Source organism: Cervus canadensis, chromosome 5, assembly GCF_019320065.1.
Source record: "Cervus canadensis isolate Bull #8, Minnesota chromosome 5, ASM1932006v1, whole genome shotgun sequence".
NCBI lineage: Eukaryota > Metazoa > Chordata > Mammalia > Artiodactyla > Cervidae > Cervus > Cervus canadensis.
In genome coordinates this window covers 70,805,884-70,830,864 of record NC_057390.1, presented here as the reverse complement: position 1 = coordinate 70,830,864, position 24,981 = coordinate 70,805,884, and the positions used below count along the sequence as shown (strand labels likewise).

The window sequence follows — 24,981 nt, the reverse complement described above, 5'->3', positions numbered from 1 at the left end:
GGTTTGTTGTCTTGGATTTTTCTGGGAAAATTCTTGGCCATTATTGTATTCATGTATTTCTTGTACCTCATTATTTTTGGTTTTTTCTCTTGGGGCTCCAATTAAATGGATGTAATTTGTTTTGATATAGTACTACACCTCTTGGATGCCCTGAGCTGTGTTTTTTCCTTTAGTTTTTCTAACTGTAGTTTCACTTTGTATTATTTCTATTGTCTTTAAGTTCACTGATTCTTTCCTCATCTGTGTCCAGGCTGTTCTTGAGGCTGCCAAAGAAATTTTTCTTCTCTAATGTAAAATAATTTTTTTTTTGTTTCTAGCTTTTCTATTTTACTTTTTTAAAGTTTTCATCTCACTGTTGAAATTTTCCATCTTTTTATGTATGCTCTCCATCTTTTCTACTAGATCATTTAGCATACTTATTTTAGAATGGTTGATAATTTAAATGAATGAATCAGTCCAGATTCTGCTGATTTCTTTATCTCTTAACAAAGAGTTGTTTTTTCTTGCTTTTGTGGATACTTCATAATTTGTGATTTAATGCTCATCATCATGTATAGACGAATAGGAGAGATTGAAGTGATTCTCTCCTGTCACGTTGTTTGTGTCAGAGATTGAGTCAACCTAATCCTGAAATGAGCTGGGTTTGGAATTTGTGGCCATTTTACCTTCAGTAGGCTTCAAAGTTCACAAGTGACTGGCTGGTGTTGTCTTGTGTTTTGAGTGTGGTGTGTGGTACTACAGAATTTTTCTGTGATGCTATATTACCCCCATCTTTCACTCTTTGCACATCTGTTTGCAGAGAGGTTTCATGTTACTGTCTTTCTGCCGGTGATTATTGTTGCTTGTTACCCAGAGCTGTGCTTGTGGGACAGGGCAGGGTTCTCTTTTGTTCTGGTCCAAACTCAATCCTGATTAGACCCTACAGGAATCAGTGGTAGAACTTTCTTAGCTTTCCTGCTTTCTCTTCCCTGTGATGGTCAAACACCGTCATAGATTTGTGATTGGTCTTGGGCAGGAATATCCTTTTCCTCCCTTGTAGTAGTACATTTCTTTTGTTATTAGTGCAGGATCCTGACCCAGGACTTTTCCTTCCCTCTTCCCCCATAATGGCAGAGGGTTGTTTTTTTGCCTCTATATTCTCATAGCACCAGTGTATCTTTGCCTGTGTCTGAGAGCTTAAGAGTGTTTTCTCCCTGTCTGGATGAGGCATTTGCTTTTGTTCACTGAAGCAGTAGATTATTGCCTGGATCCTGGTGTGAGAGAATTTTCTGTCATTCCCCCAGTGGCTCTAGGCTTTTGGTCTGTGTTGGGGATAGGTTGGGGAATCAGGCAAGGCTTCAGACCTGTTCTTGTCACCTCATACACACTCGCTTCAGTGATGAGGGGCTTTCTCTGATTTCCTGTCCTACCTCTGATCTTTCTTGTGAGAGTCTGGTTGAGGCATGTAGAAGAACTTGCAACTGAGTGTAAACTCCCCTTGTGTTTGGGGTTTCCAACCATTCCTAATTGATATAGTAGTTCATATTTGGTCACTTAGAATTTGTTAAGACTTAACTGATTTTTTTCCCCTGTATACTTGATTGAGGGCCACTTCTTTTTCTGGGAACCTGCCAAAGGTAAAACAGTTTGTACAGTCTCTCCCTGGAGGAACTTTCCCTTTTTGGAATTGAATTACTTGGTTGCCTTCTGACTTCAATTCTTTATTAGATTCAAGAAAAGTTTTGATTTTATGTATCTGGCTTTTTCTCACTAGGGTGGGAAAACACTCTTTTGCGGCTTTCTGCATTCTAAGTGGAAGTAGAACTGCTTAGAGGTCTTGACAGAGTTTGCTCTTTCAAACTGCTGCTTATTCTGGTCTTCCTTGTTTTCTCTTTGTCTCTTGAGCACTTGGTCATTTCGGATTGAACCCAAGGGGCTATTTCTTCCGTGAGTCTTTCCCTGATCTTACTGAGTAGAATGGAACATTTTTTTGCTCCTACAGCTGTTTTGATTCTTGTGTAACTGTATTTCATTTTTGTAGACCCATTGAAACCCTCTTTGAGGTTAGGCAGCTTTCAGAATTTGAGGCCCTTCAACCTGAGAACTGTCCTTCTGCTTTCAAAGTTTATGACTATTATGGTTGATAGATTTTAGATAGGATCATAAAGTAAACTTGAGATTAAAAGATAAATATACAAGAGAACTTATATTTATTAATGGAATAAAATTTTGTGAAATCACATCACATAGTTTCTTGTGCTGTTTGGTTTGTTCAGTTGTTGCTCTTGAACTAAGTTATTTTCAGAAATAAGACTTAAATTTGTAGAATCTAATTTCTTATAACTGTGAGCTTAGTTATGCAAGCTAGTGTATGTTCACACAATGAAATATCATGGAAGCATATCCTAACATGGAAAATCTGCAGGATATAATGATCGAAAAAAGATAATGTGCAAAATTAAATATTTTATGTAAGAAGGCAGGAATAATAAGACTATATTTGCAGTTAAGTGTATTTGCGTAAAGAATCACTGGAAGCATATACATATAAGAATGTATAATAAATATACATTTATTTATATAGCACTTTAATAAAAGTGGTGATGTATAGTAAGCAAGGACAGCATGAAACCACATGTGGATGATAGAGAAATGAGACTTCTCAAATATGTTTCTTTTTACATCATTTTAATTTTTTGATTCATGTGAATGTGGTATATATTCAGAAAAATTAAAATTAGTAAACATAACTATGTGAACCTTAAAAGATAACAGAAAGATTTGAAAAATCCATTGGAACTGATTAAAAAAATGTTTGCCTGTGAAATACAAATTGTGTGTGAGATACTTCTGTTTTTACATAAAGTAGATTTTAGAAATGAAAAGGTAAATACAAAGCATGGAGAATTGCAGAGATCATGGTTTTATGAATCTGGCTCTAGATAGATAAATACATAAAAAGGCTGGTTTTCTAACATGATTAGGGAGGTTTTGGGTCTAGACCCAAAAGGATGATCCTTCAAAGTACAAAGGAGCACTGTGTACAGATAGCAACTGTAACAGAAATACACCACTCAGAGTGGACTGGCAAACCATTTCTTACTCATGAAGCTACTCGGCATCTCCTTGGAAACTGGTAAAATGTATCTAACTGTTGTCAAGAATAGAACATGAGAATACCAAAGAATATTCTTATCACAAATTAAAGCATAAAAAGAAACAATAATTACATTACAGAAATGGATGATAGCCTGGAAATCAACTTTGTTGTAGACAAATGAAATTTATAAGAAGAAATTTATAAATCAAAAAGAAGTTTACTTAATTACTTAAAGTTGTTAGGAAAACTGGCAATTTGAAATACAGGTCAGTTTAGAATTAAATCTCTTTCCATTCATCATTTGCAATGAAGTATTCAAAAACAGCCCACAGAAAAGTGAAAATCAGAGTATCTATCTGTTATTGTTGAATGGGAAGAAATTTCTAAGCAAAGAAATAAGAGAAATGAAAAATGTACTCATGGGTAAATCTGGCCACCTGAAAATAGAAACTTTTGTATTAAAAGCCAGCGGTAGACTGAGAAAAATGTTAAGAGTAGATGAAAGTAATGGTGTTTTCACAATATAAATAACCTATACACATGGCTGAAGAAGACATGAAACCCCTTTCCCATTCTACCCCCTGTGGGACTGGGAGAGTGAGAGCTGCACATTTGCCAACAGAGGCAGTGTGGTTGTGGAAGAAGGATCTGATTAATGACATGGATGGCATTCAGTGTCTGACTAACTTTGAAGACCTTAATGTTATAGCAGGATTAGTCCACATGCTTGTGTGTTTTTTCATTAGCAGGTGGTTAAATTGACCCAGGATTAGGAATTTGAGAGTGGTGAAGTGGAAGAAAGAAACTAACATACTTGGTGGACTGATAGCCTGGGTGGTGACAACCCAGATTTTGAGATTGGTGACAACACACAACTGGAGAGATGAGTGTAGGTAGAGTGTCTGAGGGATTGAGTCTGGACCCTGGTTAGGAATGAAAGAGTGGAATATTCAGTGACAAAGACAAGACGAGAGTAGGACAGCCAGATGGTATGACTCTGAGGGAAGGGTTGGGGTTGCTTATGAGTTAGGGTCTGGAAATGTCACTGTGGACAGAGATGATTCCTATGACCTTATTAGTCTTCACTCCCGAGGGTTTGTTTCAAGAGGCGGATTTAGCCCAGTGGTTGAAACTAAGTTCAGTGATAAGGCTGAAGATACAGAGGTCATTTGTTTTACTATGTAAAAGGGGTTTCCAGAGGTCCCTGTGGAAAAGGTTGGAAGGAAGGACAGCATTTGGGGAACACATGCAGTGGGTGAGAGAGCAAAGAGAACACTGTGGACATGAAAACAGGAGAGACGGTAGTCAGTCACAATAGTTTATGTTTTGAATAAAGCCCAAGAGTGACAGGGATGGGAGCCACAGGTAGAAGTAACTAGCGAGATTCCTGAGTTGATCTGTGGTATAAAGATCATCGCTGGATCCTGATCCACCGTGTCTTTGTGGTCTAAAGGGAGTATTAGTGAAAAGCTTAACCCTGGGTGGTAAAACTTAAAGCAGTTAGGCTTTAAATAATGAAAGCCAGTAGGGCTCACATTTCTCAAGTATTCTCTGATGTCTGCAGAGTCCCACTGTTTGGAGTTAACTTTGAGGTAGAATAGGAAGATAAGAGTACTACCATTAATTTAGTAAGGGGGACCATTTGTCACATTCCCACTGCCAGTGATCTAGGAATGAATGATAGCCATATCAGACGCTTCTTTGTCATAGAGGTATCTTCTGCTGGAAATCCTGTTTCTTCCTACTGTTTCATTTTACCTGAAACTGGGTCCTGAAGCCATTGCTGCTGGGGTGACTTCAGCAACTCTGATGAGTGAGTCAGAGTTACCCTTACCTCCTTAAATTACCCATATGAAGCCTAATTTGCGGCATACCTCCTTTGGGTATCTGAACCTTTTTAAAGCCAGTAACTAATTACCACTGATAACTTTATCTGTTTATTTATTTAATCTTTATTCTTTATTTTCAGTTTTTCAAATCTGTGGTAGGGACAAGAATGGGAATTAGAATTTCTTGAAAAACTAAAGCATTTGTGTGAGAATCTTTGTATTCTTACAGGGAAACAATGATGTGTCACAGTATCTAAAATCTAATGTCTTTTCTACTTTAGATCCATCCATACTAATGGGATGTGACTGGAACCGACTCTGATGATAAAAATCACGGACCATCAGACAAGATCAGGCAATAAGAATTTTTGCTTCCAAATGAAGACACCGACATTTATAACTTCTACTTACTCTAAGGTATTCAAGGTACAGCTTTACTTTAATTTGACTCCTTGACAGTCAGTGTATAATGTTGATTTCTATCTATATAGATTTTATAAGTTTAAAAATTTCTATGTTAGAATGGCTAGCTTTTAGGGACGCATCCACTCCCCTCCCCATAATCTGAGACAAGATTCAGATTTTAAAAGGAGATAATCCTTATAATTAGAAAAGCATGTCAATTATTAGAAATATACTGAGTGCAGGTTATGACTCAGTATAGAAGAACTGGAATAAAATAAATGCCGAAAGTTTAATTATTATTTTATTTATGTCATGACGCTCTGAGATAAACAGTTGAATTCATCATGTGCTTCCATGATACCAGAGACCTTGTCCTTTGGTTTGATTCAAAAACCTCTCTTTCCTATTCTCCTAAGCTTACTGTGAAGGATTTTCTATTCACCAAGAAGTGTCACTTATACTCCCCATAGACTCCCTTTAGGACCTTTGGGATCTGATGGGTTAGTTTCACTTGGATCAGAAAAGCCAGATATGTAATTAAAGAGTCAAATGGTACTTCCAAATCAGGGGGTGGCTGTCCACTTTAAAGACTACATAAGACAATTGAAAACAATCAAAGGAAACATAGTATCAACAGAAAACACAGCGCTCTCTATTTTTCTAAAATACGTATAAAATCCAAAGAGAATACAGTTAGTTTGGTATTTATTTAAAATAAAATATTTTTTTTAATTGTATGTTTCCAAATAGGCAGAAATTATGGAAAGATAATTATTTTCAGTGACAGAGTTGGTTGCTTCTCTGTATTTACTAGGATATAGAGTAGATGAAAAATCTAAGAAAAATGTATCACTTATTACTTGGATTTTAAATTTCATTTTGTTCTGTTTCCAAAGAAGAACTTGTAAAGCAGTAAATTCTAAAATATAAGAATCCATAATAGAACACCTAAGACTGCTTCAGTTAAAATAGATGGATTACTTTCTAAAAGGGGGTGGTGTAATTGAGCAATTCTTATCAAAGAAAAATTACCTTGAATCAAATAGCAGATGAAAAAGAGGTTGTTTTGATTAGAAGTTTTAAAAGTTCTCTGGCAGCTAGCAGATGCATTGAACTTTTAGAAAACTTTTTGGTGTCACTTTGAATCAAATGGCAATGATGATTAAATATGTAATTTAACTTATTACCATAACCATTTCCCTTATTGTTTTTTAAGATTTTTTTTTTTTGATGTGGCCATTTTGAATTTGTTACAGTATTGGTTATGTTTGTGTTCTGGGTTTTTGGCCAGGAGGCATGTGGATCTTAGCTCCCTGACCAGGGATTGAACCCATACCCCCTGCATTAGAAAGTCAAGTCTTAACCACTGGATTGCCAGGGAAGGCCCTGATTTATTTTTTAAAGATACCTTTCCTTCTTGCTTTCATTTAACAGCATTAGTTGAATTGTTAAGCTTTGTAGAGAGTAATTCTAAATGTGTGGAAGGATATAGGTTATTCTATAACTTCATTATGAGTGAAGTTGAAGACCTCTTTCATTCAGAATATTTACTCTGGGGCTAGGGAGGCTAAACACTGTCATCTAAAAACCATTTAAAAGCAATTATGAAATGAGCACATAAAATCCTAGTTTGGTATTCTTTTCTGAGTAGTATAGTTAAGTTCCATATTCAGATGTCAACAAAAAGATCAGAAAGTTGGAAATTCTCATCAATTGAATTTTGTGACTGACTGGTTGTGGTTGTTGGCTGTTTATGGTGCTACTTGTGAAAGTGCCGTATAACCAAATTAAGTTGCTTAAATCCTTAAATTAGGGATTTCTAATTCATTAGTTTCTTACGTTGCCCCACTTATTTGCAGGCTTACAAAGAGTAATACTCCTGTTGATACTTGTCATTTCCCCTTTCAAAAATGATGTAGAAATTTCACAAACTTGCACTCAGAAGTTTTATATAATACATTTTGAAAATATTTTTTAAAGATTTTTCAAAAAATTTTTGAGAGGTTTTTAAGATTTTGAGATTGTGGGAGTTTTTTTTTTCCTTTTTTTCTTTTTTGTATTTTTATTGTACAAAATAAAGTCAGTGCATGATTTAAGGCCCTAGAACATTTGTAAGGTTATGTCTTGGATTATGCATGCACACGTGTGTGTGTGTGTGTGTGTGCGCGCGCGTGCGCGCGCATGTGCGCTAAGTTGCTTCAACTGTCTCCAACTCTTTGCAACCCTGTAGGCCGTAGTCCTCCAGGTTCCTGTGTCCATGGGATTCTCCAGGCAAGAGTCGTGGAGTGGGTTGCCATTTCCTCCTGCAGGGGATCCTCCCAACCTAGGCATCAAACCCATGTTTCTTATGTCTCCTGCATTGGCAGCCAGGTTTTTTTTTGTTTGTTTGTTTTCTTTACCACTGGTGTCACCTGGGAAGCCCATCTTGGATTATAGTTTACATTAAATTAAAATGATGCCTTTTAAAAATACTTTGTTTGGACTCACAAAAACATTTCAGCAGGTATACTGAGGAAATAGGTATTCCCTTGCCATGATTTTCTCTGTGGTGGGATGGAAAGAGCACAAGCATTGGCTCTTCGACTTTCATGCCACCCTGAGGAACTGAATTAATATTTCTGTCTTAGTTTCCTTTTCTATAATAATTACTGTTTAGACTTGTGATAAAAATGAAACAAATGTATAAAATTTTATAAAATAATGCTTTTCAGTGTTATAGCACGTTGTTGCTAAAGACAGAGAAGACCACACTGCTGAAGGATCAGTCACAGTTATCCTCTTAGCCAAAAACAGGTCAGCTCACACTACTATTGAGAAGCTTGTCAAACCAGTTTCAAACTTAATGACAAATATTATGCTTGGAGAGAAAGTAAAACGAGCTTTTGGCAAAAATCCCTTATCAAAGGCATACCATCTGGAAAAGCAATTACTGTCATGTGCATGCTAGCAGAATTTTTTGTTTTTCAGTTGGATGAAAGCACTGATGTGCTGAGGACATACCAGCACTTCATAGAGATGTGTTACTGTTTAGTCACTGAGAAGTTTGCACCAGCAGAAAGCTTTCTGTTGTTACTGTTACTTTGTTTTGTTGTTTTTGTTTTTGTTGGTGGTGGTGGTAGTGATTGGTTGAGGTTTTTTTTAAGCCATTGTTGCCTGGAAAAGTTGCACTGGTTCCTCTGATCAGACCCCAACAACTTAGCTGTAGGAGAGGGTACACTTGGTCTGTGAATAAAAGATATTGCACCAAGGTATAAATTTATATCCTTTTTTTCAGAGAGGAAAATCGGCATTTAGTAATGTGATTTCTGGTTGTGATTTAATGTTGGAAAAAAATAGTAAAAATTGTGGATGTAAGCAATTTTTGGCCACTGACGCTGTGTTTTTTTAGGATTTTGGTGAAGAAATGGTCAGCAAGTGTAGGATTCTGCTTTTCCACAGTGATGTATTTGATGTACTGTGTACTATGACAGGGCTTTACATGTTTATTAGTTTGTTTTTTAGTAAAATAAGATGAATGTTTCTTTACTACTTATATTGCCATTTCTGTGATTTTAAGGAGGCATAAACTTACATTTGCTTTTTGAAATAGTCAGAACTTAAAACTTTCATATTCACATATCATGAGTTTCAATGTTAAGGATGAAGCATAAGGATTTTATAAAAGTTTGAATTATAATATAGAATAATTCTCCAGGAGCTTGACCATTTCCCCACACTTGATGATTTTACTAATTTATCAAAGGAATGAATTTTTATTATACATGTTTAAAAACCATATCTGAATTTTGAAATAGAACATGAAGACATACTTTGCAGAGCTAAAATACCAGCAGAGAATATATTAGGACTCTTTTTGCTCCAGTCTGTCAAACTGAAGCACTTAACATCTTAATTTTGAGTCAGGTATGCTTTTTGGTGGGGACAGTCAATGGAATCCTGAAAGTAGACCTGAGAAGGAAATATTTCTAAAATTTCTAGGTCCATAGTCAATCATAATATCCAGAATACAAACACAGTTGATTTGTAATTAAAAATTAAGATTTATTTATTTATCTTACTGCAGTGGGTCTTAGCTGTGGCATGCAGTATCTTTAGCTGCCCCATTTGGGTTCTAGTTCCCTGACCAGGGTTTGTTCCTGGGCCACTGGCACTGGGAGCACAGAGTTTAGCCACTGAACCACCACGGAAGTCCCAGGAATTAGGCATTTTTAATTTAGTAGAAATAAAGAATAAGTGAAGAGCTAGTTGAAAGGGAAAACATAGTATGGCTAAAGCTGCTTCAGACTGGGGGCGTTGAACATCTTGCAAGGAAGTTATCAAACAGTAATAGGGTGTGACAGAACAACAAACGTGCTCTGTCTGACCAAAGATGAGACAGTTTGAGCATTAGTATGTAAAACTGTAACATAATCACATCAAGTATGTTTAAACTCATGAGTTCATGGTGATACTTTAAAAAACTCATTTGTTTTCTTTGGAGTATGCTAAGAAACCAACTATACTTGAAGGTAACCAAATAGTTGAAGAGAGGAAGTTTCTTTTCTCAGTACTAGTATTCTATTTACAGTTAAGAGATGATAAATAGAACATCACCATTTCTTAATGAATTCCTGGACTTAAGCAAAGATCATCAGTGGCTGCTAACATCACAAGAATAAAGACAGTTAGACATTAGGTTTCTCTTAATGAAAGTTCGTAATCCTACCTGTGAAATATCCTTGCCAAAAAAACTAAATTTGAGTCTGAATCTGATCAAGCCTCTAGCTCCAACTACTGATTTACAGGGAAACAGTGAAATGATACCATGGAGATGGAGTCAACAGGATCTAAGCTATGGGGAAGTCCTCGGGACATCAACTTTTTTTTTTTTTTTTAAACCAAATTGTGAGGAACAAAAGAAGAGAAAAGAAAGAAGAAAACTGGAATTAATAGTGATGTTGGACTTTATTTGGGTCCAGATTTTAATAAGTAAATGTAAAATAATCAGGGAAATTTGAACACTGAATATTTTACATTAAATTATTAATTTTTAGATATGATAGATAACAGCATGTAGTTATATTGAAAAAGAGTCACTATCTTTTAGAGGTACATATTAAAATGTTGATGGATGCAAGGATATGTGTGAGGTCTACTTTATTATTATCTTGAGTGGAGAGGAGGCTGTGGGTGGGGATGAATCAAGATTGGCCATGAGTTGATCATTGTTTATACTAGGCACTTGTGGTGTTGGAGGGTGGTGGTGGTATAATTCTTGATATTATTCTCTAAGTTTTTTGGAAGATTTCCCATAAGAAAAATGTCCAGAAATTTACATTTTCTCTTTGTTGGCTTGTAAGAATGCAGTTAAACTATGTGTATTTAGTAACCTGCCAGATTTTTATTTCTGATAATTTCTTGAGTTGTTGGGTTTTCTATATACAAAATCATATTGTCTACAAAGGACAGTTTTACTGTATAGTGCTTACTGTTTACCAAGCTCTATTTTAAGCACTGCACATATTAATCCATTGAAGTGAAGCCGCTCAGTCGTGTCCGACTGTTTGCAACCCGATGGACTGTAGCCTACCAGGATCCTCAGTCCATGGGATTTTCCAGGCAAGAATACTGGAGTGGGTTGCCATTTCCTTCTCTAGGGGATCTTCCCGACCCAGGGATTGAACCCCGGTCTCCCACATTGTAGGCAGACGCTTTACTGTCTGAGTTACCAAGGAAGCATTAATCCATTAGGTTCTTATAAAAGCCCCAGTGAAGTAGACATTAACTTGCCCAAGATTGCCTAGCTGGTATGTGGTACACCTGAACCCAGGCATTCTAGCCCTAGAGTCTGTACTTTTCTAGTTTTTATGTCTCTCCTTATAAGTTTTATTTTTAATCCCTCCACTCCAATCCTCGTACTGTTTATTTCTTTTGTTTTACTGTGCTGTCTAGAATTTAAACTTTTATTTATTATTTTTTTTCTTTTTTTCGAATTTAAACTTTTAGATAGCAGTTTTCATTTCAATTTTGATTTTGGAAGTTGTCTTAATATTTAGTGAATCCAGAGTCAAGTTTATTCCTGTGTCAATACACGGTACTCACTAAGAGACTAAGAATTGACTTAGTATGTAGCCAGAAGCCAAAGAATGAATGTATCACTGTTTACAGTTGCCAAGATTTGGAAGCAACCTAAATGTCCATCAACAGATGAATGGATAAAGATGTGGTACATATATGCAATGGAATACTACTCAGCCATAAAAAAGAATGAAATAATCATATTTGCAGCAACATGGATGTAACTAGAGATTATCATCGTGAAGTAAGTCAGACAAAGACAAATGTCATATGATGCCACTTATATGTGGAATCTCAAAAAATGATATAAATCAACTTATTTAAAAAACAGAAATAAACTCACAGACATAGAAAGTAAACTTATGGTTACCAAAGAGGAAAGGCAGTTGTGGGGGAGAAATTAGGAATTAGGGATTAACAGATAGCACACGACTCTATATAAAACATGTATATATTTTTTACATTCAGAATACATATAAGATATATATATTTCTGAATCACTTTGCTGTACACCTGAAACTAACACAATGTTGCAATTATATTCAATTTAAAAAAAGGAGCGAAGTGTATAGTAACAGCTTCTAGTCTTTTTTCACAGTTACTTTTATCTCTTGATCAGTAAGTATCTTATTCATGGTTCATTTTACTTTGAATTACTTGTTGATTCTATTGGTTCGATTTCCTGAATTTTTTTGTGACTCTCTGATAAAATTACTTCTTTCTTCCCCCAACCTCCACACCTGTTATACAGTTACTTCTCATTGGACTTTACATAGGTTACCTGAGATAAAATTAGGCAAAGCATTTATTAGCACATGTTTAAGAGAAAACTCCTTCATAATTTTGTTTAAAAATTGTTATTTCTTTAATTAATTTTTTAAATGAGGAGAAGTGAATATGGTTTAGTTAGTTTAAGAAGCCCTAGGCCTGGGACATATGGGAAAAACTGTTGATAATGTGCTGTGGTGGTTTAATGAGTAATCTCTGTTCTCCATAAGACACTTTTTTTATAATAGTCTCTGAGTTTAAGAAAGATTACTGAGAGAGTTGGATACCAAAATAATACTTTTCTAGTAGGGAATGAGGTGATGGGAACAGTTTAGGGGAAAATGTACCTTGAGGAAGCTTTGGTTGGATGGGTCCCAAGCAACCTTATTTGAGCTAATTTAGAGTTGATATTGTTGTAGTACTTTACTTAATGTCTCATGTATTATGAGGTCTTTTCACTCTGCTTGGTGGGAATAAAAATTCTCTCTACCCTTGTATGAGTTTCAGGAATTCTTTGACCTATCTGTTTTTCATGGGTCCTTTCCCCAACCTCTACATGGGTCCTTTCCCCAACCTCTGGTAGTTTCCTGTCATAGATGACTGGCCAAAGGCTTGAGAGGAGGCCTCTGTAGATCTCCAGAGTTCTGTGTATGCAGGTCCCTTCTCTTTGGTAGGCTTTAACACAAGTTCTGGCCGCCGTGGCCTCCCTGAAGATTGCCAGTCTCTTGTCTCCTCAGTTCTCTGAGACTGCCAGGCTCTGCTGAAGTTCTCCCTCTCTACCCTGCATCCTGGAAACTGCTTCCAGGGTGTGTGAGGTGAAGCATTGTAGGGCTCACCTAATTTTTCCCCCTTTTCACAGGTATCCCACTCCTGCTTTGACTGTTATCCAATATCTGAAAGCTATTGTTTACTTTATCCCAGTTTTCTGGTTGTATATCCAGAAGGATTAATCAGATCCCTGTTAGTTTTTTGTAGAAATATTTGATTTTCTCTTCCTTCTTTTCTCTGTGTTAAGATGTGGACCTAAGTATAAAAAAAGAAACCAAGAAACCATTGGCTTGAGCTGAGTATTTCAGGTATTAGGCTTAACTAACTGTGTGCCTCTTGAGAAATCTGTATGCAGGTCAGGAAGCAAGAGTTAGAACTGGACGTGGAATAACAGACTGGTTCCAAGTAGGGAAAGGAGTACATCAAGGCTGTATATTGTCACCGTGCTTATTTAACTTAGATACAGAGTACATCATGAGAAACGCTGGACTGGATGAAGCACAAGCTGGAATTAAGATTGCCGGGAGAAATATCAATAACGTCAGATATGCAGATGACACCACCCTTATGGCAGAAAGCAAAGAACTAAAGAGCCTCTTGATGAAAGTGATAGAGGAGGTGAAAAAGTTGACTTAAAGCTAAACATTCAGAAAACTAAGATCATGGCATCCGGTCCCATCACTGCACGGCAAATAGATGGGGAAACAGTGGAAACAGTGGCAGACTTTATTTTTTGGGGTTCCCAAATCAGTGCAGATGGTGACTGCAGCCATGAAATTTAAAGACGCTTGCTCCTTGGAAGAAAAGTTAAGACCAGCCTAGACAGCATATTAAAAGGCAGAGACATTACTTTGCCAACAAAAGTCCATCTAGTCAAGGCTATGGTTTTTTCAGTAGTCATGTATGGATGTGAGAGTTGGACTATAAAGAAAGCTGAGCGCCTAAGAATTGATGCTTTTGAACTGTGGTGTTGGAGAAGACTCTGGAGAGTCCCTTGGACTGCAAGAAGATCCAACCAGTCCATCCTGTAGGAAATCAGTCCTGAATATTCATTGGAAGGACTGATGCTGAAGCTGAAACTCCAGTACTTTGGCCACCTGATGTGAAGAAGTGACTCATTTGAAAAGACCCTGATGCTGGGAAAGATTGAAGGCAGGAGGAGAAGGGGACGACAGAGGATGAGATAGTTGGATGGCATCACCAACTGAATGGACATGAGTTTGAGTAGACTCAGGGAATTGGTGATGGACAGGGAGGCCTGGCGTGCTGCAGTCCATGGGGTCACAAAGAGTCAGACAAAACTGAGCGACTGAACTGAACTGAACTGAGGCAGAGGGGTTCCTAGTTGCCTGTGGTCCAAACCCTTTGATAATAATAAACATTCAGTTTCACTTGGTACATTCCTTCTCATTTTCATTTTCTGGAACCTATTGTGGTGGTAGGGTGGTTGGTCAAGAATTATGGTATTCTGAATCTTGGTTGGGTACTATTGTTGTTTAGTCCCTAAATCGTGTCTCTCTCTTTGCAACCCCATGAACTGTAGCCCACCAGGCTCCTCTGTCCATTGGATTTCCCAGGTAAGAATACTGCAGTGGGTTGCCATTTCCTTCTCCAGGGTATCTTCCTGACCCCAGGGATTGAACCCACATCTCCTTCATTAGCAGGCAGATTCTTTACCACTGAGCCACCTGGGAAGCCCTGGTTAGTTTAAGGTCTTAATACTCTTACTTTCAACTGGATTGAGACCTACTTTTACTTACTTTTTCGCAGCTGTTTCATTTTGCCATTACCTTTAATTGTATCAGGTTATTTTGGTTATGTTATTGGCTAGATAGTTGTCTAGATGGTTGTCATTTTTCACTGGATTGTATTTACTTCATCATGTGTTCTTCTGCATCACAGTAATGTTTAGGATCTTTGAAGGGTTTGATTTTTATGCATTATTATCTTTAGTTTTGGTCCTGCTTCTCTGTTCTTGCTTTTCTTTACCTAGAAATGAATGAGCAGATAAGTAACTGAATGTGAGTGAAAGTTGATCAGTCGTGTCCAACTCTTTGCGACCCCATGGCCTATACAGTCCATGAACTTCTCCAGGCCAGAATACTGAAGTTGGTAGCCTTTCCCTTCTCCAGGGGATCTTCCCAGTACAGGTATTGAACCCAGGTCTCCCGCCTTGGGGGCAGATTCTTTGCCAGCTGAGCCACAAGGGAAGCCCAGGGATACTGGAGTGGGTAGCCTGTTCCTTTTCTAGTGGATTTTCCCGACCCAGGAATCAAACTGGAGTCTCCTGCATTGCAGGCGGATTCTTTACCAACTGAGCTGTAAGGGAAGCCCTAGTAACTGAATGCTGCTGCTAAGTCGCTTCAGTCGTGTCCGACTGCGCCATCCCAGAGATGGCAGCCCACCAGGCTCCTCCGTCCCTGGGATTCTCCAGGCAAGAACACTGGAGTGGGTTGCCATTTCCTTCTCCAGTGCATGAAAGTGAAAAGTGAAAGTGAAGTCGAGCAGTTGTGTCCAACTCTTCGCTACCCCATGGACTGTAGCCTACCAGGCTCCTCCGTCCATGGGATTTTCCAGGCAAGAGTACTGGAGTGGGGTGCCATTGATGTATGTAAATATATACACACATATACACAGAGTGCATTTTCTCTATTCTGAGATTAATTATTGTGATATGTACTCTTTAATATACTTTAAAGAAAGAAGAAGCATTAAATTTATTTTGAAAATACTTCTTAGAAATTAACTGACAGAAGCATACATTTATCCATACAGTTCTATACCGTCTTCTTTGGAATCATAATACAAGAGTGAGTCTAATCCTTTTTCATTCTGACATGCTGATTTTCCTCACCTGTTATTGCCTTTTTACACATTATGATTATCAGTGTAGTTTTGAGTCATATGGGAAATGTTTGGAATTTAACTGCTTTTCTTTTTTGGCTAAATTCATAGTTTCAGTTTTTCTATAGATAAACTGAATTAAATAACTTCTCTTTTGAGTCAGCTGGAAACTTCTGACAGATATCCAGCACTTGGGTAATAGTACTTTATAAAATGTAAAGTGGTCTCACTGGTGTCTCCCAGCTCTGATAATTCTGTGATCTATTTTGAAGGACTGGACCATTTCTGTTGCCTTTAATTGCCCTTGCTTGTCTTGTGACAGACAGTATTTGCATCACAGTAGCTTTTTATTTCAGTGCTTTCTGAGAAAGCAACAGTCAAGCAACAGTCAAGCAACTCAAGCAACAGTCAGGCTTTGGGATTTAACTTAACATTCTATAGCTTGTGAGTTTACCCATGTAGCTAATTCAGCTGTGGTGATATTTGGGTAAACAGATACTTCCTATGGGAAGGTATTTCTCACAGTTTTACACCTGGGCAAAGCAGTTACATACATCACAACTTACTCTTGCTTAACTACTGGTACGTTTTTCTGAACATTAATTCAGATACTTCTGTTTTCAGAAACCTAAAAATATTATTTTAAGGGAAACAAACATCTTTAGAATTGAGAAAATATGACAGGAAATAAGTACACAATAATCCTGATGTCTGCCAAGTGGTAGAATTATAAGTTTTGATCTGATCAGGTAGCAGTTATAAAAATTAGTGTTGAGCCTGTCCATATGCAAATATGTGGTTAACTTTTTAAAAACTGAAAAACTAGTGAAGCTATGCAAATAGTAACCCAAAGTGAGAAGACTAAAAAATTAAGTACATCTAAATGAAAAAACCACCGCAAAATTAAAAAGGAAAATAACAAAATGGAAGATATTTACAAATTTGACCTTAAATACTATCTAAAGTAATCATGAATATGTCAGGCGAGTGTATGCTCCTCGTTTGTCTCATCACAACAAAAATTTGGAGTGACGGACATTGAAGCCCCCTCGGCGGGTCACAGCTCTTGGAGGACAGACCGTGTTACAGCTCTTAAATAAATCAGTGTTACAGCTCAGTGTTACAGCTCTATTTATTTAGATAATAGCAGGAAAACCCATCTTCAAGGTGTGAGGGCACGTCGATCCAAAGATGGGAACAGAAGAGCGCCCCGTCGTGCTAGAGAGAGAGAGAGAGAGAAGAGGGCTTTGGCTCCTCTTTTTATATGTTTTTTTTTGTTCCCCCAGGCCTGTCCTATGCAAATTGGGCTTAGGCAGGAGCGTTGTTTGTTTTACCTGAGGTTCTCACTCCAGTCCTCGGACCTTCCTTTGTTCTATTTTCGTGGGCTTTCCCCTTCCAGGTCTTTTAGCCACCGCCATTTTGGACTCCTTTTCCCTATTCTAACTACCTAATAAATATTTAAAAATAATTATAACACGAAGATTCCAGTAAGTACATTGATAAAATTATGTCTATTAGGTCAGTGTAGAGTTATTAGAATAAACAAACATAAGGAAAAGAGTTTATCCTCCTGGGTAACTGAAACAATAGTGAATAATCTTTTTTTACTTATTTAATAACTATAATAAAGTAGTCCATAGGGAATCAAGTACTCGTGCATTGTTTTGGAATTGGTACAGTTGGCCTCTGGTTTTCTGATGAGAAATTCGCCTGTAGATAATGCATTGTTTTTCTCTGCCTGCATACACTATTTAGTTCTTTGTGTTTTGTTTCAAAAACTTTTTAAAAATGTGAGTGTGTTTGGATTTTTTTTGGGTTTAACCCATTTACAGTTTGCTCAGCTCTTCTTGAATTTGGTTAGCTTATGATTTTAACCAAATTTTTAAAATTGTCAGCAGTTATTTCTTCAAATAATTTTTCAGCCCATGCTTTTTCTCCCCTTTTTCTAGGACTTTGATGACATGAATGTTAGATGTTATGTAATTGTTCCAGTGGTCTCTGAGGCTCCATTTATTTTTTTCAGTCTATTCCTTTTCTCTTGTTCAGGTTGGATGATTTCTGTTGATCAATCTTTAAGTTCACTTGCTTTAATATCAATTTTTTCTTTGTTATTGCCATCCTGCTGTTGAATCCATCCATTGAATTTAATTTTGGCTGTTGTATTTTTTAATTCTAAAATTTCCATTTGATTCTCTGTATTTTTTGTATCTTTGCTGTGACTTTCTGTTTTCCCATTTGTTTCAGTAGTGTTCACAGTTGCATTTTGGTTTGTTTTACTGATAGCTGCCCTAAAATCATCGTTCGATAATTCAAATATGTTTGTCATGTCAGTACTGGTGTCTGTTAATTGTCTTGTCTCATTTAAGTTGCAGTTTTTCATATATTGCTTTATTTTTTTCATGAGTATAGTTATGATAAAAATGAATTTAGGGAATGAGAATAAAGAGGAAATAGAATCAGTCTATCTGTGTAAACTGAATTTCTTTCTGTATAAAGTAGAAATAATAATATCTACTCCACAGATTCTTTACAAAGACTACATGAGAACACATATCTAAAATACCCAACACAGTCCCTGGCATGTAACAGTGCTCAGAAAATATTAGTTACCTTTGCTTTTCTTTTTTCTGATTATAATTTTGAAAAATCTAAATCATTACTGTCATCTACTTGGCATTTTAAGGGAAGAGACTCTTTAAAAGAGGTCTTAACTTTCCTTCCTTAACTAGTTCTCTAAGTTGTGATTACTTAATATTAATACAAAGATCAGCTTGTTCCTCTGTACTGTGTTATCTTTTTGGTTGGGGGATGGACCTTTTTGTTGTTAAACCTAGATTAGTTTTCACCTTGTTCTACGTCCGAGGGAATTCATCCACTTTCTTCTGTTTCTTAGAGAATCTTCTCTAACAGTTATCCAGAGCAGAAGTGGAATGATGGATTGGCAGCTCCACCTTGCTTGCCAGCAGGATGACAAGTTCATCTTCCCTTTTTTCTTTTAGGACTTTACAGCTAAGCTAGGGGAAAGGTAGAAGGAGGAAGTGGTAGAGAAGGAGTGCTGGTCACGACAGAAGTAAACACAGTGTGACAAAGCTTACGAAATCTTGCTGCTGCTGCTGCTAAGTCACTTCAGTCGTGTCCGACTCTGTGCGACCCCATAGACGGTAGCCCACCAGGCTCCCCTGTCCCTGGGATTCTCCAGGCAAGAACACTGGAGTGGGTTAGCAACTTCTTAAAGCCATAGGTAGTCTCTGACTCTTGCTGAGTTGGTAATTGGATGCCCTATTGGACTGATGCATTTTGACTTTTTTCTCTTTTCTCTTGAAACCACTTTGACTTTCATGATGGGAAGTTTTTCCTGAGAAAGCAATATTTAAGCTAAATTCTGAAAGTTGAGTTAGGAGTTATTAATACTAAGTGAGAAAGGAAGAATGTGGTGGCAGACAGAACCAGCTTATCTGAAGTTCTTGAGGTAAGGAAGGAGCATATAGCATATTGGAGGTACCCAAAGAATGTCAGTACAGAAATAAAGATGATGTGGTATTGGCAAAGGGATAGACACTTAGATCATTGGGACAGAGTAGACAGTCACAGAGAGTTGAACATGACTGAAGTGACTTATCTGGCTGGCAGGCAGGCAGACAGGCTAGAAACGGGACCCCTAGAAATATGGCCAGTTGATTTTTGATAAAGTTGCAAAAGCAGTTCTAGAGAGAATAACCTTTCTTTTTAGTAAATGGTGATCCATATATGATTTATATATACACACATATACAAACTGATTTATATATATACACATAAACATATGTACACACATTTTTGGAAATGTATTTATTTTCTGTAAGTGGTATATTTATATAGTTTGGCAGTTTGATTTTTTTTTTTAACTCTGCAGCATATTTAGGTCTGTGTTTTGTTGTTGTTTTATTTTTCTGCATTGTGTTTTATACTGTGGCTGTATCAGTCTTATTTGGAGCCTCAAGGTTTTTACTGCAGATTGTTTAGAAGTTTTTAAAACTACAAACAGTGGAGTCAGGAGTATCTTGTATGTACTTTCTCATGTACCTGCATGATAGTTGCTTTAAGATAAAAAGAAGTGGAATTGCAGAACCATATGGTATATGAACTTTAAATGTTTCCTAAGGAAAATTTCAAACTTAATGCCAAAGTAGACAAAATAGAAGAATGAACTACTCACCTTCAACAGTTATTAGTCTTGTTTTATCTGTACTTTCATTCACTTTATCTCCTCTCACATTTTGAAACAAATCCAGATACTGAGTCATTTGAGCTGTAAATATTCCATGTGTTCCTGGAAAAATATAAGGTGTTTTTGTTTTTTTAAGAAAAATGGAATTGTAATACCATTCCCTGAATATTCGTTGGAAGGACTGAAGCTGAAGCTGAAGCACCAATACTTTGGCCATGTGATGCAAAGAGCCATCTCATTGGAAAAGACCTGATTGGGAAAGATTGAAGGCATGAGGAGAATGGGGTGACAGAGGATCAGATGGTTGGATGGCATCATCCACTCAATGGACATGAGTTTGGGCAAACTCTGGGAGATAGTAAGGGACAGGGAAGCCTGGTGTGCTGCAGTTCATGGGATTGCAAATGGTTGGACACAACTGAGTGAGTGAACAACAAATCACACTTGAAAATTAACAATAATTCTTTAATATCTTTGAATATTGAGTCAGTATTCAAAATTTAAATTGTTTTAATGTCAGAAACATTTAATGTGAGAAACATTTCTTCCATTTTTTTTTTATTATTTACTTGTTTGAATTATGATCCAGATAAGGTTCACTTTTGAAAACTTTGTTTTCTACTTGAAGACCTTACTCATATTCCACAGATTTTTTTTTTTATTTCTAGGTGATTTTTATTTTTGTCTTTTCTGGAATGGAGTGGTTCTGATTTCTTTAAAACAAATCATAGTCTACCTGTTTCTGGTTCTGATTTCCCCGTTCCCTCCTTTATTTTACTTTACATTTTCACAGCATTTGTCACCTTTTCACAGACTTGATAATTTACCTATTTATTATGTGTATTGTTACTACCTGTGTTCCTTACTGTCTCTCCAAATCTGGAATGTAATTTTTACAAGGATAGGGATCTATCTTTTTATTTCTTGGCATCATACTGAGAACTGATAGGAATTCTATGAGTTTTATATTCTCTTTTGAGTTTTGTAAGGAGAAGTTTTCATGTTATATGCAAATAATGACTTTTGGGGAGTCTGTTCCTTTCTAGAATTAATATAACTTTTCCTTGGTTTGTTGCATTGACTAAGTCTTCTAATACTGTGTTGAATAGTTCATGTGATTTCCCTCAGTATTTGTTTTTAACATACATGAAAATTCATTTGTTACTTTATTCCTAAGTATTGATACAATGTTTACTCTTGACTTCTGATAGATTTTAACAAAGTAGGGAAGTTCATTTTTTGTTCCTATGTTGCTAAAAGTTTTTATTTTGGGATTTTGAATTTTATCAATGGAAAAGACACATAAATAATCTATATTTATGAAAGTTATCACCATTTTGTAGATGATACCACCAAGAGCGAGGAGTTGAACATATAGTGGTTGCTAAGAAACAGAAATTTAGGGGAACTTTTGGCAGTCTTAAAGGGTGGAGAGACTGTTGGACTTCAGGATTACAAGACATCTAGGGCTTGAATGACCAAGATCCTAAAGAGAATATAAACACAGAGAAGGAGAGCCAAAAGTCTGAACCATGTTTCCACCAGAAGTTTTTGCAGATTGCTAAACTGCACAAGCCAATAGGCAGAAAAGTTGAACCACTGGTGGCTACTAAGAAGTTGAGAAGCTAAGCAGAATTTTCAGCAGTTTCATGGTACTAAAGAAATAGAAGAATCCTGGTAGATATCCTAGGCTTACAGTTGAGATCTATAAATAACTATATTGTAACAGTAAGTCTAAACCAGAGAAGACCAGGTCTTTTTATTTTTTTAATTGAATTGTATGTAGTTCATGTACATTATATTATACAGTATAATATAGTGATTCACAATTTTTAAAGGTTATACTCCCTTTATAGTTATTATAACAGCTATATTCCCTGTGTTGTACATTTAAAAAATATTTATTTATTTATTTGGGTGTGCCGGGTCTTATTTATTTGGGTGTGCCGTGTCTTCGCTGCAGCATGTGGGATCTGGTTTCCTGACCAGGGATTGAACCCGTGACCCCTGCGTTGGGAGCACAGAATCTTAACCATTAGGCCACCAGTAAAGTCCCAATATTTGTAGTTTTTAAAACAATTATTTATTTATTTCATTTCATTCTTGGTTGCCCTGGGTCTTTGTTGCTGCACATGGGTTTTCTCTAATTGCAGCGAGCGAGGGCTGCCCTTTGTGACAGTGTGTGGACTTCTCAGTGCAGTAGCTTGTCTTGTTGCAGAGCACGGGCTGTAGGTGTGCAGACTTCAGTAGTTGCAACATTCAGGCTCAGTAGTTGTGACTCTTGGATTCTAGAGCTTGGGCTCAGTAGTGGTGGCACACGGGCATAGTTGCTCTGCATAATGTGGAATCCTCCTAGACTAGAGATTGAACCTATGTCCCCTGAATTGGCAGGTGGATTCTTATCCACTGTACCATTAGGAAAGTCCCAGCTGTAATAACTTGTGCCTCTTAAGTCTCTGCCCCTCCCCACTTCCCTGTCTCTACTTATAACCACTAATTTGTTCTCTATATATGTATCTACTTTTTTTGTTATATTCAGCAGTTTTATTTTTTAAATTCCACATAAAAGTGATGTCATACAGTATTTGTCTTCCTGTGTCTTGACTTATTTCACTTAGCATAATGCACTCCAAGTCCATCCATGTTACAAATGGCAAAATTTCATTCTTTTTTATGGCTGAGTAGTATTCCATAGTGTGTTGTGTGTATGTGTGTATATATATATGCATCACATCTTCTTTGTTCATTCTTCTGTTGATAGACACTGAGGTTGTTTCCATATCTTGGCTATTGTAAATAATGCTGCTGTGACCATTGGGTGCATGTTCATCGGTCTCAATATGATTGAAAATTGTCTTCAGATTAGCTTAATGTCTGATTAAATGGAATTAGGTCCCATTACCAACCAGGAACTAAAGAAGATCTATTGAAAAAGATATCAGACACAACCTCTACAATTTTTATTATGCAATATCTGACATTCAGTCTCCAAATTCCAGGCATGCCAAGAGTTATGAACGAGAGAAAAACACATATGTAACCACAGATGATCAGATGTGGACTTCAGTGCCACTTCCTTCATCCCTTTTTTTTTCAGATGAGAAATCTGTCATTTGAATTTTTTTTTTCCTATAGGTAAAGCATTGTTTCTCTCTGGCTATTTTCATTATATTTTCTTTGTCCTTAGTTTTCAGAAGCTTAACTGTAAACTCTCTTGGTGTGGATTATTTTGAACTTATCTTGTTTAGGATTCACTTAGTTTCTATAAACTTGTGTGTTTTTCTAAGCTTGAGAAGTTACAAGCTTTTGTTTCTTAGTGAACTTTTTCAGTCTTACCCTTTTTTCTCTCTTTTTGGGGCTCAGAAGACATGGGATATAAGTCTTTTGTTGTAGTTCCACAGGTCCCCAAGGCTCTGTTTTATTTTGTTTTATTTTTCAGTGTTTTCCCTCTATTGTTTGGGTTGGGTAGTTTCTTCTGTTCTATCATCCAGTTCAGTGATTCTTCCCTCTGTCCTCTCCATTCTACTGTTGTTCTCACCTGTTGAGTTTTTCATTTCAGTTATTGCATGTTTTCAGTTCTGACATTTTTTTTTTTTGGTGTATTTTTTTTCTTAATTGAGACTCCCTGTTTTTTATTTGTTTCACTCATGTGCATAGTTGCTCTCGGAGATATTTTTATAATGTCACTTCAAACATTATGTCAGTAGTGGGGCCATCAGGATTTTAATCCAGAATCTGCTTCTCAGTAACTTTATGAAGCTGGGCAACCTCAGGGGTTTTAATCTCTAATCTAATCTCTATATTCCTTGCTTTTCATCTGTGTAAAATGGGACTAATAACAGTAATTAGTAACTGCTTCATAGAATTATGGTAAGGGTACAGTTAATATGTATAATATGTTTATAGCATTAGCTAAGCACATAGTATTAATAATGTTCAATAAATATTGTGTGTGTGTGTAGTTGCAAAGTCATGTCCAACTCTTTGTGAACCCATGGACTGTAGCCTGCCAGGCTCCTCTGTCCATAGGATTTCCCAGGCAACAATACTGGAGTGGGTTGCCGTTTCCTTTTCCAGGCGATCTTCCTGACCCAGGGATCAAACTCGGGTCTCCTGCGTTGGCAGGCGGATTCTTTACCACTGTGACGCCAGGGCTTCCGTTATCAGGTAACTGGTGCCTGTGAACTGTCTTTTTTCATTCAGTTTGACATGCTTCTTGTTGTGATGAGAGTTATGAGATTTCTCGTTGTGATGAGTGATTTTTATTTGATACCTGGACATTTTGGATATTATGTTCTGAGACACTGGATCTTATTTAAGCATTCTGATTTAGCTGGCTTCTTCTGGCACTACTCCGGCATGGGAAGGAGGGGAGTGCTTTGCCACTTTACTGCCTAGTGGGAATAAAAGTCCAAGTGCCTCACTCTGCCTTTGTTGACTCTCAAGTTTGTGGGAGATTCCTCACTACTGCTGCTCAGAGATGGGAAGTCTGGCCTCCACTGACTTCCCCAGCTGGGAGGGGCTGGTTTGCCTCAGCCCTGCTCCCCACATGTCCTCCACAGGGGCCTTTTTACTGTTGGACAGTGGCAAAAGGCCCGACTCCACTGGGCCTCTTCTGACACTAGCCTGTACCAAGGAGAGGGAAGTACACCTTCTTACTGCCAGGTGGACACCCTGGCTCTCCATGTGGTCTTCACTGACACCAGCAGGAAGAAGGTCTCATTGTCACTTGGTAAGGACCAACTCCCAAATGGCCTTCTCTGACACCACTGTGGTAGGGAGTGTGGGTTACCTTGTTACAGCTTGGAAAAGGTCCTTAGAAGGCTAGGTTCTCCACTTGACCTTTGCTGGTAGAGCTTGGTCCACAGTTTTGTTCTGTGAGGTTTGTCTGGGTATAACAGCTTTTTGTCTAGATTGGTTCTTTCCTGATCTTTTGGCTGGGGAGAACAGGATTTTTTTTATTTGGTTGATTGTTTTGAAGGGTCTGGGCCTGTTGATATTTCTAGGTTTCAAGCTTCCTCAGC

At 37.2% G+C, this 24,981-nt stretch overlaps 1 protein-coding gene across 12 annotated transcripts in view; it reads left to right on the top strand.

The window, feature by feature from the left end:
• The window catches only part of NCOA1 (nuclear receptor coactivator 1), a 203,635-nt gene that overhangs the window by 42,410 nt on the left and 136,244 nt on the right, over positions 1-24,981 (top strand). For 8 of the 12 annotated variants that reach the window (XM_043469219.1, XM_043469209.1, XM_043469210.1 and 5 more), the window contains one exon: positions 5,190-5,334. The gene's annotated coding sequence lies outside the window, so the exon portion shown is untranslated. Of the gene's footprint in view, positions 1-5,189; positions 5,335-24,539; positions 24,690-24,981 lie in introns of those variants that run through there. The other 4 variants (XM_043469211.1, XM_043469212.1, XM_043469218.1 and 1 more) reach the window with 2 other exon arrangements.